This window comes from Gouania willdenowi, chromosome 17 (assembly GCF_900634775.1).
Source record: "Gouania willdenowi chromosome 17, fGouWil2.1, whole genome shotgun sequence".
In the NCBI taxonomy this organism is placed as follows: domain Eukaryota; kingdom Metazoa; phylum Chordata; class Actinopteri; order Blenniiformes; family Gobiesocidae; genus Gouania; species Gouania willdenowi.
The window spans coordinates 3,097,699-3,115,149 of NC_041060.1; positions in this window are offsets into that span (position 1 = coordinate 3,097,699).

A 17,451-nucleotide genomic window follows, 5' to 3' on the forward strand; every position below is an offset into this window, starting at 1 on the left:
ACTGGTAATATGGTTGGCAGCCATTTTGGATTTCTTGACGTTGAGTGGGAACCATTGGTTTTCCAGTGTGGCTCCCATTATAAATGTAATTCAGTATACTCAGAAACCCCTAAGTGCAAATTTTCATGCTTTCTTCCAGAAGTGAACACCTTTTTTACTTATCTGTCAGACTAAAATGAACAAGGCATATTAAAGGAAACAGAATCAACACAACAAATTCAGATAATTCACCAAATAAATATGCTACAGTTTTTTTTTTTAAATAGCGCTGCCAGATGACAAGAATAACGGCAAGATAAACTATGGCACCTGAAGCAGTTATTTCTAAAATATATTAGTCAGTGAACTTGTTTTATTTATTTTTTTTGTAAATAAGATATTTGATATAAATACGATTTAAGGCATTTTTTCATTTTTCACCTTGTCTCCTTATTCTGGCGTCTGTGCTGCCCTCCACACTCACAGTTCTCCTCTGGGACCATCAGCCCCGTCACTTCCTCTATTACCCCTGTGATATCCTCCTTACACACACACACACACACACACACACACACACACCACACACACACACACACACCCACACACACACACACACACACCACACACACACACACACACACACACACCACACACACACACACACACACACACACACACACACAAAATCTACCTCCAAGCCTGGGGCGACACTCGCTCCACAATAGAGAACAGAGTGGTTTGGGAAATGATAGCCATTTATAACTGCCTGACGCTGTATCCACCACCTCACACTGTCTCTGTGACACACACACACACACACACACACAAGCATTCACATACACGCACAGACACAAATTTATAGGCAGTTTATTATTTATTGAGAGCTCTATTATTCCTGCCGTCTAATACAGATTAAAACACAATGGATCAGACGTCAGCAACCGGTGGCCCTGGGGCCACATGCGGCTCTCGGCGTAACTTTGTGCGGCGCCCAAAGTAAACGCATGTAACGACTACAGAAAACACACACAAAATGACAGGACAACACACAAAGGGACAACAAAAAAATTACACCAGCAGAAAAAACAAATGCACAAAAATAAAAGTAAAAATAAAGAAATGACTTTGAAACACAAAATGACAACTAAAATACTAAAAATGAGGGAAAAATACACAAAATAATTTCAAAATAACCCTAGCTGACAACGTAAGACACAAAAATAACCGAAAAATACAAAGAATGACAACAAAATAGCAAAGAAATTACTTTAAAACGCCATCTGACAACAAAAATACCCAAAAATGTCTTCAAAAACACAAAATGTGTATTTTTCTGTCACATTCAATCAATCAATCAATCAAGTTTTATTTCTAAAGCACTTTACAACAACCAAAGTTGACCAAAGTGCTGTACACAATAAAAATACAATTAAAAAAAGGCATTATATATAATTACAATTATAATAATTAAAAACAGACCATTATCACAGAACTATGCCTTTCTGAACAGGTTAGTCTTTAGTTTTGCATTGAACAACGGCAGGTCTGTGATGCAAGCGTTATGCATATTTTTGCTGTCAAAGGAACAAATAATAGACAAAATAATTTCAAAAACAGACCAGCTGACAACAAAAACACATGAAAATATGAAAAATTATCAAGTGTGGCCTAAAATCATCTAAATGTCTTTATTAGGAGATCTATGCTTAACAAAACAAATTAACTTTTAAAAATGGGACTACTTTACAGTTTTAGAGCCTGTGTTCCTCCATCTTGAAATCACGTGATTGATGATGTCACAAGGCCCCACTGCCTGTAAACATCCCATTGTTTTCTATTAGAGCATTCAGCTTGATTTTTAGATTATTTAACAGCTTTTTTAGTCAAAATGACAATTTGTGCTGCTTTTGGTTTCTCTAAAAATACGCAAAACGGCAACAAAAACACATAAAATGAAAAATAAACACAAACTGACTATGAAAATACACAAAATGATGCTAAAAACACAAAATGATAACAGAAAATAGCTAAATGTAAAAAAAAAAAAAACACAAATTGACATCAGAAATACACAAAATTACTCAAAAAATATACAAACTGCTAACAAAAATACACAAAATGATAACAAAAACGCACAAAATGTAAGAGAAAATACACAAAATGTCAGAGAAAATACACAAAATGATGGCAAAAACACACAGATTGACAACAAAAATACACTAAATGGAAAAAGCCCAACAAAATGAAAGTGAAATTAGGTTCAGACTGTTTTTGCCGTTTCAGAGCGTGAATATTATAAGGTCCCTACAGTAAATCATTATTATCTCTGACATTAGTTGCGTTTGAAAGGTGAGCGGTTTAATTAGCCTGGTCTCTGGTTTAGTCTGGCCTGCTGACACAGATCCAGTAACGTTATTATGTTAATCAGGCTGATTCCATAAAAGCAGGCGGTCACATGACTCCTGCAGCCGTAGCTCCTAGCGTGCGCTAGCGTTAGCTAGGACGTGGTGGGTGGGTTCTGGGCCTGGTCCTGGTCCTGTCACTGAGCTGGACGAGCTGTCATTGCTTTAATTGCTTGAGCGTGACCTTAGCTAGTGCCGCTCAAACAGCTCAAACAGCTAATTACTGTGTTTTTGATGAATTTGACTCCATTCAAGCTTCACTGCTATGAAACGTGAGGTTAGTGACATTATAATAGTGCTGTACGTGTGCAGGATGTGTTCTTCTCATGATATTTCACACCCTGAGAGTTTCACTGATGTCTGGAAATAAACAATATGCTAATTATCACACACGTGAAGAAGAGAAACTCACAACCAGTCAGTGTTTACAGTGTTTCAATACAAAATTAAAGTAAGAAATAATGAGTAAAGTTACAATTTCTATATATAATATATACTAATATACACACACTCACGGAGCACATGTAAACTATACACAGAAACCAGAGCCACAATTCAATTCAACTTCATTTATAAATACAACAAAGGCATCTCAAAGCGCTGAAGAAAATATAAAGTCGATGGTAAGAAAGAAAGAACCCAACAAGATCCACATGAACGTAAGTAAAAGAGGTTAGAACACACAATGTGCAACTGCTGGCTTTGTGTTGTCCCAAAAACAAAACACACAAAATAACACATAAAAAAAAAAAACAACTCAAACTGACATTGAAAATACACTAAATGACAGAGAAAATCCACAAAAATGACTCCAAAAACACAAAATAACAACAAACTTAAGCTAAATGAAAAAAAAAAAACGCACAAACTGTTCACAAAAATACATAAAATGACAAAAAACAAAGAGAAAATGTTGCCAAAAACAATAAATGATGACAGAAATACACTAAATTACTCCATAAACACACAAACCTGTAACAAAAATACATGAAATAACAATGAAAATACACATTAAGACTGCAAAACATATGACAGACAAAATGTCACCAAAAACAACAAATGATAACAAAATACACAAAATGTCAACAAAAATACACAATATGACAGAAAAATACGCTAAATGACTTCAAAAACACACAAACTGGTAACAAAAATACAATAAATGACAACGAAAATACACAAAATGACTGCAAAACACACAAAATGACAGAGAACAGAGAAAATGTCACCAAAAACAATAAATGATGACAGAAAGACACCAAATGAATCCAAAAATACACAATATGACAGAAAAATGCACAAAATATACTTGACAACAAAACATTTGTTCTTATTCTAAAAGCTGACATAAGTTTGATAATGTGGCCCTAGGATCAAGGAATCACATTTTTGTGGCCCCCGCTGTGATAAAAGTGGCCCATCTCTGGGTTAGGGGAACAGTTTGAATAAAATCCAGTTTGTAGCGACACAAACGTTGGGCTAATGAGATGCTAACGACATTAAGGGAGAGACTGAAGGCTGGGTCGTTGCCAGGTTGGAGGTAAAGTTTGGTTGGAAGGCGTGCGTGCGATGCCTGAGTGAGCAGTGAGTGGGCGGGCGGGCGGGCGGGCGTCCACGCCTCCACTGAGCACAGCATCATTAACACCATGAGGTAGACACAGAAACACCCTGTGGGCTAATGAACGCTGATTAATGCTGACAAACTACTTTTCAAGCATCATCAAACACGGCTTTAACGACGCTAATTTCATGATCACAACACAAATATTCTGCGTGGAAACACTTTACAAAAAGGACAGGTTTCTGTTTCGCTAAAGTCTGATTTCTCCGTCTATTTTTGATCTTTTATTGTTTTTCTGTTCATTAACACTCCTTCTGTTTAATGTGAATACATGTTGAGATACAGTATCTCAAGGCGTCTTCTTGAACATCACCCTGGATTTAGATGTTTTATCTTTAACTACAACATTGTAAAGCTATTGTTTAGTTTTTTTTACCTTGATTTTGACCTTGATGAACTGAATATTTGCAACTTCTATTTGATTCTGTCCTCTTTATTATTATTATTATTATTATTATTATTGTTGTTATTATACAAATAGAAAGTTAATGAAGAATTAGAAGAAAAAGAAGAAGAAGAACAAGAACGAGAAGAAGAAAAAGATGAAGAAGCAAAATTAGAACGACAAGAAAAAAAGAAGAAAAGGAAACGATATGACGGACATTTCCTTCTAAAATGGAAATAGCGTTATGATATGATATGATATAATATAGCCTCACATGCACGTTTTAGGTCAAAGTCCCACATTTCCACAAAACGTAAAACAAGTCGCCTGATGTGAAACCAGGGTTGTGGTCAATTAGGTTTTCAATTATCCATGTTCAATTACAATGAATCTACAATTACGTTGACCAGCATCTTTTTCAAATACAATAATTTTTTTATCCTCAGAAGGTCAATTATAATTATGTTCTCAATTACTGAAGTTCAATTACAATTACTGAGCCTGAAATAAATAACCTTACAAGTTGGTCCCGCTTTATTGTTGTAATCATTCCATTCTGCGATAAAGTTCTACTTTAAATGTGACTTTATTGAGGGTCGCAGATACCAACAGACTCATCCGCAGGGCCAGTGACGTTGTGGGGATTAAACTGGACTCTCTGACAGTGGTGACAGAGAGGAGGAGCCTTGGTCTTGGTCAATGAGTCCCACCCACTCCATGATGTGCTGGTCAGTCACAGAAGAACCTTCAGCACCAGGCTGATCCAACCACGGTGCTCCACAGAACGCCACAGGAAATCATTCCTGCCTGTGGAGATCAAACTGTATAATTCATCTCTGTAAGCTCACAGCTTGATTGTTGTACATATCTAAATCATATTTGTATTATTTTTGTAAATATCTGAATCACATTGGTATATATTATTATTATTATTATTATTATTATTATTATCTATCCTACTTTATTTTCTACTACTGTAATGTGTGTTATATATTTGACAGTCTTTTACTTAATTTTACACTTATTTATTGTTTATTCTTTCTTTTGTCTTTGTTAACATTTTTATTCTTTTATTTGTGATGTGTTCTGTGGCTGTAACAAAAGCAATTTCCCCCTGGGATGAATAAAGGAATTCTGATTCTGATTATGAAAACATTCCTCAGTTTCTTTGAATGTTAACTGACAATATTGTGATCTTTCAGAGGTCATCCCCATTGGTTCATCATCATCGTCTCACAAAGTCCCTCTGGTGTGGTGTTGTAACACATTAGGCAGGACGGGGCAACAGGGCAACAGATTGGAACATTCATCATCTGTCTGATATCATGGCGCTACAGACGAGCACTAGATCAAACAAGGGTAGGAAATGAGGCCTTCATGACACATAATAGGTTTTACCGGGTGGAGGAGGAGGATGAGCATGTTTGAAGCACATCAGGACAGCCTCGGTGCAACATCTGTCTGCTGATGTTAATGATGTGGACACAAGGAGACGTTCTAGAGTTCATCTCTGACTTCAAATGTTGAAAAAGTGCAGCAAAGTAACTGAGCAAACGGGAAAAGCAATCTGGCCAGGTTTTTTTTACCTTAAAATCAGGTCCCAACATGACACAGAGAAACCTCACATGCATGTTTTGGAAACATATAATACACATTTACATGCTATTTTTCTCTAGAAAACTTGTGATTGAATGTCTAGAAAGTGTAACAAACTGACAAATACGTTAAGGTTCAAGTAGTGATCATGTTATCCTGCAACTGAAAATAAATACAGAGCTTTATCTGAAGTGTGTTTTTAATGTGTTAAGATTATTATCATTGTCATCTTCTTTTCTTGCTCTCAACGAAGGCGGACACTTTTTTTTCTGCTCCCGCTCTCCCTTATCGGCCCCTGCTGCTGCTCCTTTGTCTTTTTGTCAGAATCTAATAGGAGCCTCTCTCTACATCTCTATCCAAAAACCGAAATTATGAAATTGATCAACTGGTCTCTCAATGCAATCGACCACATTTTTTCAACAAAGAGAATGGGCAGAGGTGAGCCCACCTGTCCTGGCGGAACGTTTGCGGCGGGATATGCGATGGACTTTTGGGAGAAGTGGAGGGTTGTGTGTCTGTCTATCCTTTTCATTGAGGACGTGGAAGATATCTACATGATTGGAATTATGGTAGCAGGTATGCTGCTGATTGGAGCTGGCAGCTTTCTGACCTATTGCAAAGTCTGGATTACGTCGGCAGCTGTTGATGGATGGGGCAGGGCTCTCAACACTCGGACTCATGCGATAAAACAACTCTAAAGTAAGCAGGATGCTACTTTACGCGGGTTGGAATCTAACCTGGAGAAGTTAACTGCTCAACTTTCGACATAAGGCCACCATATTGGATTTACTGCATGAGAGATGGACCCCAAGGCTGAATGGAAAATTGTGCTCACCCGGCAGAAAACACATCCTTATCTTCATTCGGTTCCCCACAGCCAGACGTTCAAGGCCGGTTTATTTATTCTCCAGGATGTTCGTGTCGAATGACGCTCCGTCCCCTCCTCCTCCTCCTGCTCCTCCTCTCCCCCAACACCACCACCTGAGAACTTTGTTTCTGAACTCAGATCTACCCAAGGTCATTTCACTTCATCTACGACGGGCTGAATTGTGTAGAATGAACCCCACCCGAGTGGCTGAATGCATTCCTCCCCTCCACAAGTCCCCTCCCCCCGACCATACATGCTAAGTTTTTTCCTAGTCCTACACTGCGCTCCCCTAAGGGAACATAGTTTAGGATCTGCCTTTTTCCCCTTTTCTTTCCTCCTGTTTTTTTATTTTTCATCTAAACGTGATGGCGCTGCAGATGGTTGCCTCGGTGTGTTGGTGCGCATGTTCTTCGCACCAACTGCCAAGTTTAATTCCTGTGCTGTTTTAATCTGTACCTGGCGAATAAAATCCTTTCTGATTCTGATTATTATGACTGCATTCAAATCTGAAAAAGCTCTGGAACAAAAACAGGTTTAGCTGATGGTGTGTTAGTACAAATGGTGATCAGTTTACCTGGTGACACGTCAGAAGCATTACATCTTCATGGGGATTTCATCCAAAACGTGAGGGTGATTCACCGGTTGTCATAAGTGAAGGTTTTAAATAGTGCTGTAATGAAATAGTCGACTCACGATACAATATGAAATACGATATAGGCTCACTATACGAAATACTCCCGATATGATATTAAAAATTCCCAATGAAGAGTAACAAGCGTGTAACAAATATTTGTTGATAAAAACCATTTGACTGTAAAAGTGTGAGACTGTGTGTGGGAGTGTTTTCCTTCAGAAATAAAGAATAAAAACAAATGTACTGATCTAAATTAATTTTTTTTATGACTAGTACAGTGCACGTAAGAAGTATGTATTGTAATGTAAGGTGGGACGTCAGGGACATTTAGGTTTGTTGTGAAATGTGTAGAGTGATAACTATTGTGTTTTCATAATATTTTGGCTTTTAGCAAGAACACTGTAGGGAGTTGAACCCCATCTATTCCAATTCCAGTTTTGTTGTCCTCGTGGATCCGGATCTCCTCAGACCGGAACAGACTCGGTCCGAACTTGTTTAGCGTCATTAATCCTGAACAGTCAGTTTAGATGCACACTAAATTTTTAAAGCATTTATGAAATTTCTTGCTTTTCTTATCAACGGTATCATTGCAGTCCAAACAAATCCGACGTTGCACACCTTTGAACCAAGCAGCAGCCATGTTGAAACTCTCAGGTCAGTCTGATCCTGATCCACAGAGATATTTGAGGAACACAGACAGACAGAGATTCCTTGCTTTTATAGATAGATAGATAGATAGATAGATAGATAGATAGATAGATTATTTCTCATTTCTCAAACACAATGTTTTAGGCCTGTGTGTGATTCAAATATGGCTCATGTTTGGATCAATGTAGCTTTACATTTCTCAATCATCGTATCAATGCTGTGGGCTCTAACCATTATGTAGCTTTGAGTCGCACCTGAGACTGAACTTTTCACTGTTTTCACTACATGCTCTGTCTCAACCTCTGCTTAGAAGAGGCTTTAGTGCTCAGATATGTAGAAATATAGCCGCTCCACAGACACGTTGGCTCGTATCCAGACAAGTGCGTACTGACCACATTGTTTTCTTGTTTGCTGTTTTAGCCAGGTTGTTTTTCGGAGCATTGCTACATACAACCAACTTATGAGTCGATGGAGCATGTGTGTTGTTCGCCATCTTGTAAACACTGCAGTATCTGAGTTTCTACGGGAAGCAGAAGGGTCAAATGACATTGAGCCGCTGCCCTTTTTTTTAAAGCGTTTTTACTTTATTTTATTTTGTGAACCTTTGAATTTTCCATCGCCATTTATTTTATTTCACTAAAATTTTGTTACATTCCTAGTTTTAAATAATGTTTTTGGATCATAGCACACATTTCCATGATATTTTTCCTGTTAAACGTGTGGCTAAGGACCTAGCTGCATGGCTACTGTAGTGATGTAATCTCGCATGATTTCAGTCTAACTATTGTCTTTGTAAATCATCTGAAGTATATAAAATGTAAATTAATAACAGTATTTGACTCTATTATCCCTATTTAGCATGCTTGATACGATTTTAGGAAGTTTAATGATCAGTAAAGTCATCTAAACAGGGAAAGATGATGAAACGGCAAAGTATAACGTGACGAGGAAATGGCTAAACCCTGAAACGGACTTTTGGGGGAATTTTAAAACGAGAACTTGGAGGTCCCTACACTTGCAATAGATGAGCTCTCTCATTCATCATCTCAAATCAACATCATTATGAGCCACACTGCTTTTATTTCACCGCTACTCTATCCGTTTGTGTAACACGCCAGATAAATTCCTTTTTTTTGGTACCTCTGCAGGGTTCAGTGGCCACGTTCAACGACTGTGGGGAAAGGAGGAAAAACGGGGAAGAGGAAGCGACAGGCAATCATTTCTCAGTGCAAGCGGCAGAGCGGGGGCAGGCGAGCAGATGAAAGCCCATTTTCCTCTGATTAAGTCCTGTGGAAATATTCCATTTGTCAGTGCCACACACGGCCCACTGTACGTGTTGACTATAGGCTGGGGCGATTTACATCGCTCACTGACAACATCATCATTCCCTCCTTTAATGTCCTCCCTCTATCCCCCCACCCCACACACACACGCACACCCCCAGCAGCCTATTTTGGTTTGATCTGCCCTCATTGCAAGGTTGACTGGGGACCTGCTACTGTCTCTGTCATTTCCAATGTCATAAATTTCAATTTCCAATCATCGCGCTCCTTTCCACCTCTTCTTTTTCTCCTTCTACTCCTTCTTCTCCGCACCCTCCTCGTCTCTCCTGGCGAACCCCATCATGGGAATTTGTCAATTCTGTTTCTCTCTCCACAAACACCTATTGGCTATTATCCTCCTCTCCCATGTCTTCCACTTGACTTCTGTCTCACAGAATGTAATTTTCTGTCGCGTCGTGATGATGAGATCCAAATGAAGGATCGTTAATAATTTCCTCCAAAAGGAATGGAGTTGTGTCTTCCTATTTTTAAATACGGCCATTTCATCACCTCCAACACATCAGGGCGATGCAGATGATCACTTTTTGTTCCTGTTAGATTGCATATGTAGCCTGTGTGAGAGACTAGTTGTGCTGTGAAAGATTCCCTCGTGCACAGAAAAGACGCATATTTTCTCTTTGCATCTTGGAGGCCTGAAGTAGCGACAAGTTAGCGTCAAAACAATAACTACTGGATCTGTTTAAAATCAGCAGTGAGAATATTAAAATACTTCATAATCAACTGTTATGTGTAGTGGTTTCACCCCTGTAACCAGATTGGACCAATCAGATAGCACCGCCAGATCAGAATCAGAATGCCTTTATTGTCATTATACAATTGTACAACGAAATGATTTGGCTTTACTTTAAAGTGCACACAGCTAAAAACAACAGAATATAAAAAAGTAACTATAACTATGTATGATAGGAGTTATTTACAGGTAACAGCATAGTAAATCATGAAAATTGCAAATATTGCACAGTACGAAATGTAAACTATTGCAGAAATATAAACAGATATTGCACAATATGAAATGTAAACTATGGCAGAAATACAAATATATAATGCATATCATGAATAATTTAGGGCTGTAACCAGGGTTGGGGTCAATTATTTAATTTATTATTAATTACAATTATGGTGTAATTATAATTGTAATTTTAAATATCTAACTACAGTAAACTGCACAACATGTCAACAAAAGTACACAAAATGATAACAAAGACAGACTAAACAACCACTTCAACACAAAATGACGACAAAAACAACATGTATACTTCAAAGACACAAAATGCCAATGAAATTGCACAAAATTACAGAAAATTACACCAATAACACAAACATATAACAAAAACACACAAAAAGGCAACAAAAATGTACTTTATTCACAATAAATTAGACGAAATGAATTCAAAAACACACAAACTCCAAAACACCAAGAAAACCCATGCACACAAAAGGACGACAACGACAAAACTCTCTGTTCTTTTCTGTGTTAATACTCAAATTGATTATTATTCTAAATGCTAACATAAATGTTGATAATGTGGCCCTTGGATCAGACAATGACATTTTTGTAGCCCCGCTCTGGCTTACACTATGGATTCATCTGATCAAAAAATAATTCAAAAATATAAACAATATTAACATTTCTGTTTTGGGGGTAAAAAGACAAAAACGTTTCTGACCGTTTTCCGTGATCACTGAAAATCTGAGGCCCGACTATAGAAGCTGAGTGGTTATAAATGGTATTTGGGTTCTAATGGATGTGCAGGCTCCTCTGACACAGCTGTGAAAATGTACACACACAGTGTAACACACACATGCTGCACTGTGCTGTGAAGGGAATCCAGTAATGGCTTGTTGAGCTTCAATAAGGCCGAGCCTCAGGGCTGGTCGCAGCAATATCTCAGTGTGTATCGATCCGCTCAGAGCTAAGTGTGGCCCACAGGCCTCCATCGCTTTGCTCTCCCTTTCCCCCTGTTCCTGATCCTGTAAAGTTATAGCTGTACTCATGTCAGCCGGGTAATTATCATTGATCCGCTGCAGCACGAGGTGACAAACTCAGTTGCTTCAGCAGCTGATCTGTGATCTGTCATCATGGCCCCGACATCACAACCAGGTGGATGGACGTCACACGTCACAAGATATGACTTTAAGCTTCATTTACTGAGAATGGGAAGAATCGTTTTTCATCTAAACTCATAAAATGATGAAAGAATACACAAAACAACAACAAATACATACAATACGACAACAAAAATACCCCAAAAAACAGAAAAATACACAGAACAACTATAAAATGACCACCAAAACACACAAGACTAATACAAAATAAAAAATAGCACAGAAAAACTAACCACACAAATGACAAACTGAATACTCGGGGTGAGTATTGGCAAGAATGATGCAATACGACACGTATCATGATACGGGGGTCATGATTTGATATTATTGCAATATATATATAGCCCTGTTTAAGTATGTGCATTATATTTGCAGCAGTTTTAAGGGTCTAATGATGGAGCTAACTAAATTTTTTTTTTTTTTTTTAAATTTTTGAAAAATATGCCTTGCTATAGCCTTACTTTTGATTTTGGGTGATTTTAGTTTTTTGTCATTTTTTGTGCCTTAACGCTTTCTTAGCCCTGTTTAAGTATGTGCATTATATTTGCAGTAGATTTTAGGGTCTAATGATGGTCCTAACTCAATTTTTTTTTTTTTGAAATTTTTGAAAAAAAATGCCTTGTTTTTTGTCATTTTTTGTGCCTTAATGCTTTCTTTGCCCTGTTTAAGTATGTGCATTATATTTGCAGTAGATTTTAGGGTCTAATGATGGTCCTAACTCAATTTTTTTTTTTTTTGAAATTTTTGAAAAAAAAGCCTTGCTATAGCCTTACTTTTGATTTTGGGTGATTTTAGTTTTTTGTCATTTTTTGTGCCTTACTGCTTTCTTAGCCCAGTTTAAGTATGTGCATTATATTTGCAGTAGATTTTAGGGTCTTTTGATGGTCCTAACTCAATTTTTTTTTTTTTGAATTTTTTTGGAAAAAAAAGCCTTGCTATAGCCTTACTTTTGATATTTGGTGATTTTTGTTTTTTGTCATTTTTTGTGCCTTAACGCTTTCTTAGCCCTGTTTAAGTATGTGCATTATATTTGCAGTAGATTTTAGGGTCTAATGATGGTCCTAACTCAATTTTTTTTTTTTTGAATTTTTTTGGAAAAAAAGCCTTGCTATAGCCTTACTTTTGATATTTGGTGATTTTTGTTTTTTGTCATTTTTTGTTTCTTAATGCTTTCTTTGCCCTGTTTAAGTATGTGCATTATAATTGCAGTAGTTTTTAGGGTCTAATGATGGTCCTAACTCAATTTTTTTTTTTTTGAAATTTTTGAAAAAAAAGCCTTGCTATAGGCTTACTTTTGATATTTGGTGATTTTTGTTTTTTGTCATTTTTTGTGCCTTAATGCTTTTTTTGCCCTGTTTAAGTATGTGCATTATAATTGCAGTAGATTTTAGGGTCTAATGATGGTCCTAACTCAATCTTTTTTTTTTTTGAAATTTTTGAAAAAAAAGCCTTGCTATAGCCTTACTTTTGATTTTGGGTGATTTTAGTTTTTTGTCATTTTTTGTGCCTTGCTGCTTTCTTAGCCCTGTTTAAGTATGTGCATTATATTTGCAGTAGATTTTAGGGTCTAATGATGGTCCTAACTCAATTTTTTTTTTTTTTAAATTTTTGAAAAAAAAGCCTTGCTATAGCCTTACTTTTGATATTTGGTGATTTTTGTTTTTTGTCATTTTTTGTGCCTTAATGCTTTCTTTGCCCTGTTTAAGTATGTGCATTATAATTGCAGTAGATTTTAGGGTCTAATGATGGTCCTAACTCAAATTTTTTTTTTTTGGAATTTTTGAAAAAATATGCCTTGTTTTTTTGTCATTTTTTGTGCCTTAATGCTTTCTTTGCCCTGTTTAAGTATGTGCATTATATTTGCAGTAGATTTTAGGGTCTAATGATGGTCCTAACTCAATTTTTTTTTTGAATTTTTTTGGAAAAAAAAGCCTTGCTATAGCCTTACTTTTGATATTTGGTGATTTTTGTTTTTTTGTCATTTTTTGTGCCTTGCTGCTTTCTTAGCCCTGTTTAAGTATGTGCATTATATTTGCAGTAGATTTTAGGGTCTAATGATGGTCCTTACTCAATTTTTTTTTTTTTGAAATTTTTGAAAAAAAAGCCTTGCTATAGCCTTACTTTTGATATTTGGTGATTTTTGTTTTTTGTCATTTTTTGTGCCTTGCTGCTTTCTTAGCCCTGTTTAAGTATGTGCATTATATTTGCAGTAGATTTTAGGGTCTAATGATGGTCCTAACTCAATTTTTTTTTTTTTTTGAAATTTTTGAAAAAAAAGCCTTGCTATAGCCTTACTTTTGATTTTGGGTGATTTTAGTTTTTTGTCATTTTTTGTGCCTTAACGCTTTACAAGCCCTGTTTAAGTATGTGCATTATATTTGCAGTAGATTTTAGGGTCTAATGATGGTCCTAATTCAATTTTTTTTTTTTTTTAAATTCTTGAGAAAAAAAGCCTTGCTATAGCCTTACTTTTGATTTTGGGTGATTTTAGTTTTTTGTCATTTTTTGTGCCTTAATGCTTTTTTTGCCCTGTTTAAGTATGTGCATTATATTTGCAGTAGATTTTAGGGTCTAATGATGGTCCTAACTCAATTTTTTTTTTTTTTTGAAATTTTTGAAAAAAAAGCCTTGCTATAGCCTTACTTTTGATTTTGGGTGATTTTAGTTTTTTGTCATTTTTTGTGCCTTAACGCTTTCTTAGCCCTGTTTAAGTATGTGCATTATATTTGCAGTAGATTTTAGGGTCTAATGATGGTCCTAACTCAATCTTTTTTTTTTTTGAAATTTCTTTGGAAAAAAAAGCCTTGCTATAGCCTTACTTTTGATATTTGGTGATTTTTGTTTTTTGTCATTTTTTGTGCCTTAATGCTTTCTTTGCCCTGTTTAAGTATGTGCATTATAATTGCAGTAGATTTTAGGGTCTAATGATGGTCCTAACTCAATTTTTTTTTTTTTGAAATTTTTGAAGAAATATGCTTTTTTTTTTTGTCATTTTTTGTGCCTTAATGCTTTCTTTGCCCTGTTTAAGTATGTGCATTATATTTGCAGTAGATTTTAGGGTCTAATGATGGTCCTAACTCAATTTTTTTTTTTTTTGAAATTTTTGAAAAAAAAGCCTTGCTATAGCCTTACTTTTGATTTTGGGTGATTTTAGTTTTTTGTCATTTTTTGTGCCTTACTGCTTTCTTAGCCCAGTTTAAGTATGTGCATTATATTTGCAGTAGATTTTAGGGTCTTTTGATGGTCCTAACTCAATTTTTTTTTTTTGAATTTTTTTGGAAAAAAAAGCCTTGCTATAGCCTTACTTTTGATATTTGGTGATTTTTGTTTTTTGTCATTTTTTGTGCCTTAACGCTTTCTTAGCCCTGTTTAAGTATGTGCATTATATTTGCAGTAGATTTTAGGGTCTAATGATGGTCCTAACTCAATTTTTTTTTTTTTGAAATTTTTGAAAAAAAAGCCTTGCTATAGCCTTACTTTTGATATTTGGTGATTTTTGTTTTTTGTCATTTTTTGTTTCTTAATGCTTTCTTTGCCCTGTTTAAGTATGTGCATTATAATTGCAGTAGTTTTTAGGGTCTAATGATGGTCCTAACTCAATTTTTTTTTTTTTGAAATTTTTGAAAAAAAAAGCCTTGCTATAGGCTTACTTTTGATATTTGGTGATTTTTGTTTTTTGTCATTTTTTGTGCCTTAATGCTTTTTTTTGCCCTGTTTAAGTATGTGCATTATAATTGCAGTAGATTTTAGGGTCTAATGATGGTCCTAACTCAATTTTTTTTTTTTTGAAATTTTTGAAAAAAAAGCTTTGCTATAGCCTTACTTTTGATTTTGGGTGATTTTAGTTTTTTGTCATTTTTTGTGCCTTGCTGCTTTCTTAGCCCTGTTTAAGTATGTGCATTATATTTGCAGTAGATTTTAGGGTCTAATGATGGTCCTAACTCAATTTTTTTTTTTTTTTGAAATTTTTGAAAAAAAAGCCTTGCTATAGCCTTACTTTTGATTTTGGGTGATTTTAGTTTTTTGTCATTTTTTGTGCCTTAACGCTTTACAAGCCCTGTTTAAGTATGTGCATTATATTTGCAGTAGATTTTAGGGTCTAATGATGGTCCTAACTCAATTTTTTTTTTTTTGAAATTCTTCAGAAAAAAAGCCTTGCTATAGCCTTACTTTTGATTTTGGGTGATTTTAGTTTTTTGTCATTTTTTGTGCCTTAATGCTTTCTTAGCCCTGTTTAAGTATGTGCATTATATTTGCAGTAGTTTTTAGGGTCTAATGATGGTCCTAACTCAATTTTTTTTTTTTTTGAAATTTTTGAGAAAAAAGCCTTCCTATAGCCTTACTTTTTTTCCCGGTGATTTTAGTTTTTTGTCATTTTTTGTGCCTTACTGCTTTCTTAGCCCTGTTTAAGTATGTGCATTATATTTGCAGTAGATTTTAGGGTCTTATGATGGTCCTAACTCAATTTTTTTTTTTTTTAATTTTTTTGGAAAAAAAAGCCTTGCTTTAACCTTACTTTTGATATTTGGTGATTTTTGTTTTTTGTCATTTTTTGTGCCTTAACGATTTCTTAGCCCTGTTTAAGTATGTGCATTATAATTGCAGTAGTTTTTAGGGTCTAATGATGGTCCTAACTCAATTTTTTTTTTTTTTGAAATTTTTGAAAAAAAAGCCTTGCTATAGTCTTACTTTTGATTTTGGGTGATTTTAGTTTTTTGTCATTTTTTGTGCCTTAACGCTTTCTTAGCCCTGTTTAAGTATGTGCATTATATTTGCAGTAGATTTTAGGGTCTAATGATGGTCCTAACTCAATCTTTTTTTTTTTTTTAATTTTTGAAAAAAAGCCATGCTATAGCCTTACTTTTGATATTTGGTGATTTTTGTTTTTTGTCATTTTTTGTGCCTTAATGCTTTTTTTGCCCTGTTTAAGTATGTGCATTATATTTGCAGTAGATTTTAGGGTCTAATGATGGTCCTAACTCAATTTTTTTTTTTTTTTTTTTTTGGGAAAAAAAAGCCTTGCTATAGCCTTACTTTTGATTTTGGGTAATTTTAGTTTTTTGTCATTTTTTGTGCCTTAACGCTTTCTTAGCCCTGTTTAAGTATGTGCATTATATTTGCAGTAGATTTTAGGGTCTAATGATGGTCCTAACTCAATTTTTTTTTTTTTTAAATTTTTGAAAAAAAAAGCCTTGCTATAGTCTTACTTTTGATTTTGGGTGATTTTAGTTTTTTGTCATTTTTTGTGCCTTAACGCTTTCTTAGCCCTGTTTAAGTATGTGCATTATGTTTACAGTAGATTTTAGGGTCTAATGATGGTCCTAACTCAATCTTTTTTTTTTTTTAATTTTTGAAAATATGCCTTGCTATAGCCTTACTTTTGATATTTGGTGATTTTTGTTTTTTGTCATTTTTTGTGCCTTAATGCTTTCTTTGCCCTGTTTAAGTATGTGCATTATATTTGCAGTAGATTTTAGGGTCTAATGATGGTCCTAACTCAATTTTTTTTTTTGAATTTTTTTGGAAAAAAAAGCCTTGCTATAGCCTTACTTTTGATATTTGGTGATTTTTGTTTTTTGTCATTTTTTGTGCCTTACTGCTTTCTTAGCCCTGTTTAAGTATGTGCATTATATTTGCAGTAGATTTTAGGGTCTTTTGATGGTCCTAACTCAATTTTTTTTTTTTTGAAATTTTTGAAAAAATATGCCTTGCTTTAGCCTTACTTTTGATTTTGGGTGATTTTAGTTTTTTGTCATTTTTTGTGCCTTAACGCTTTCTTAGCCCTGTTTAAGTATGTGCATTATATTTGCAGTAGATTTTAGGGTCTAATGATGGTCCTAACTCAATTTTTTTTTTTTGAATTTTTGAA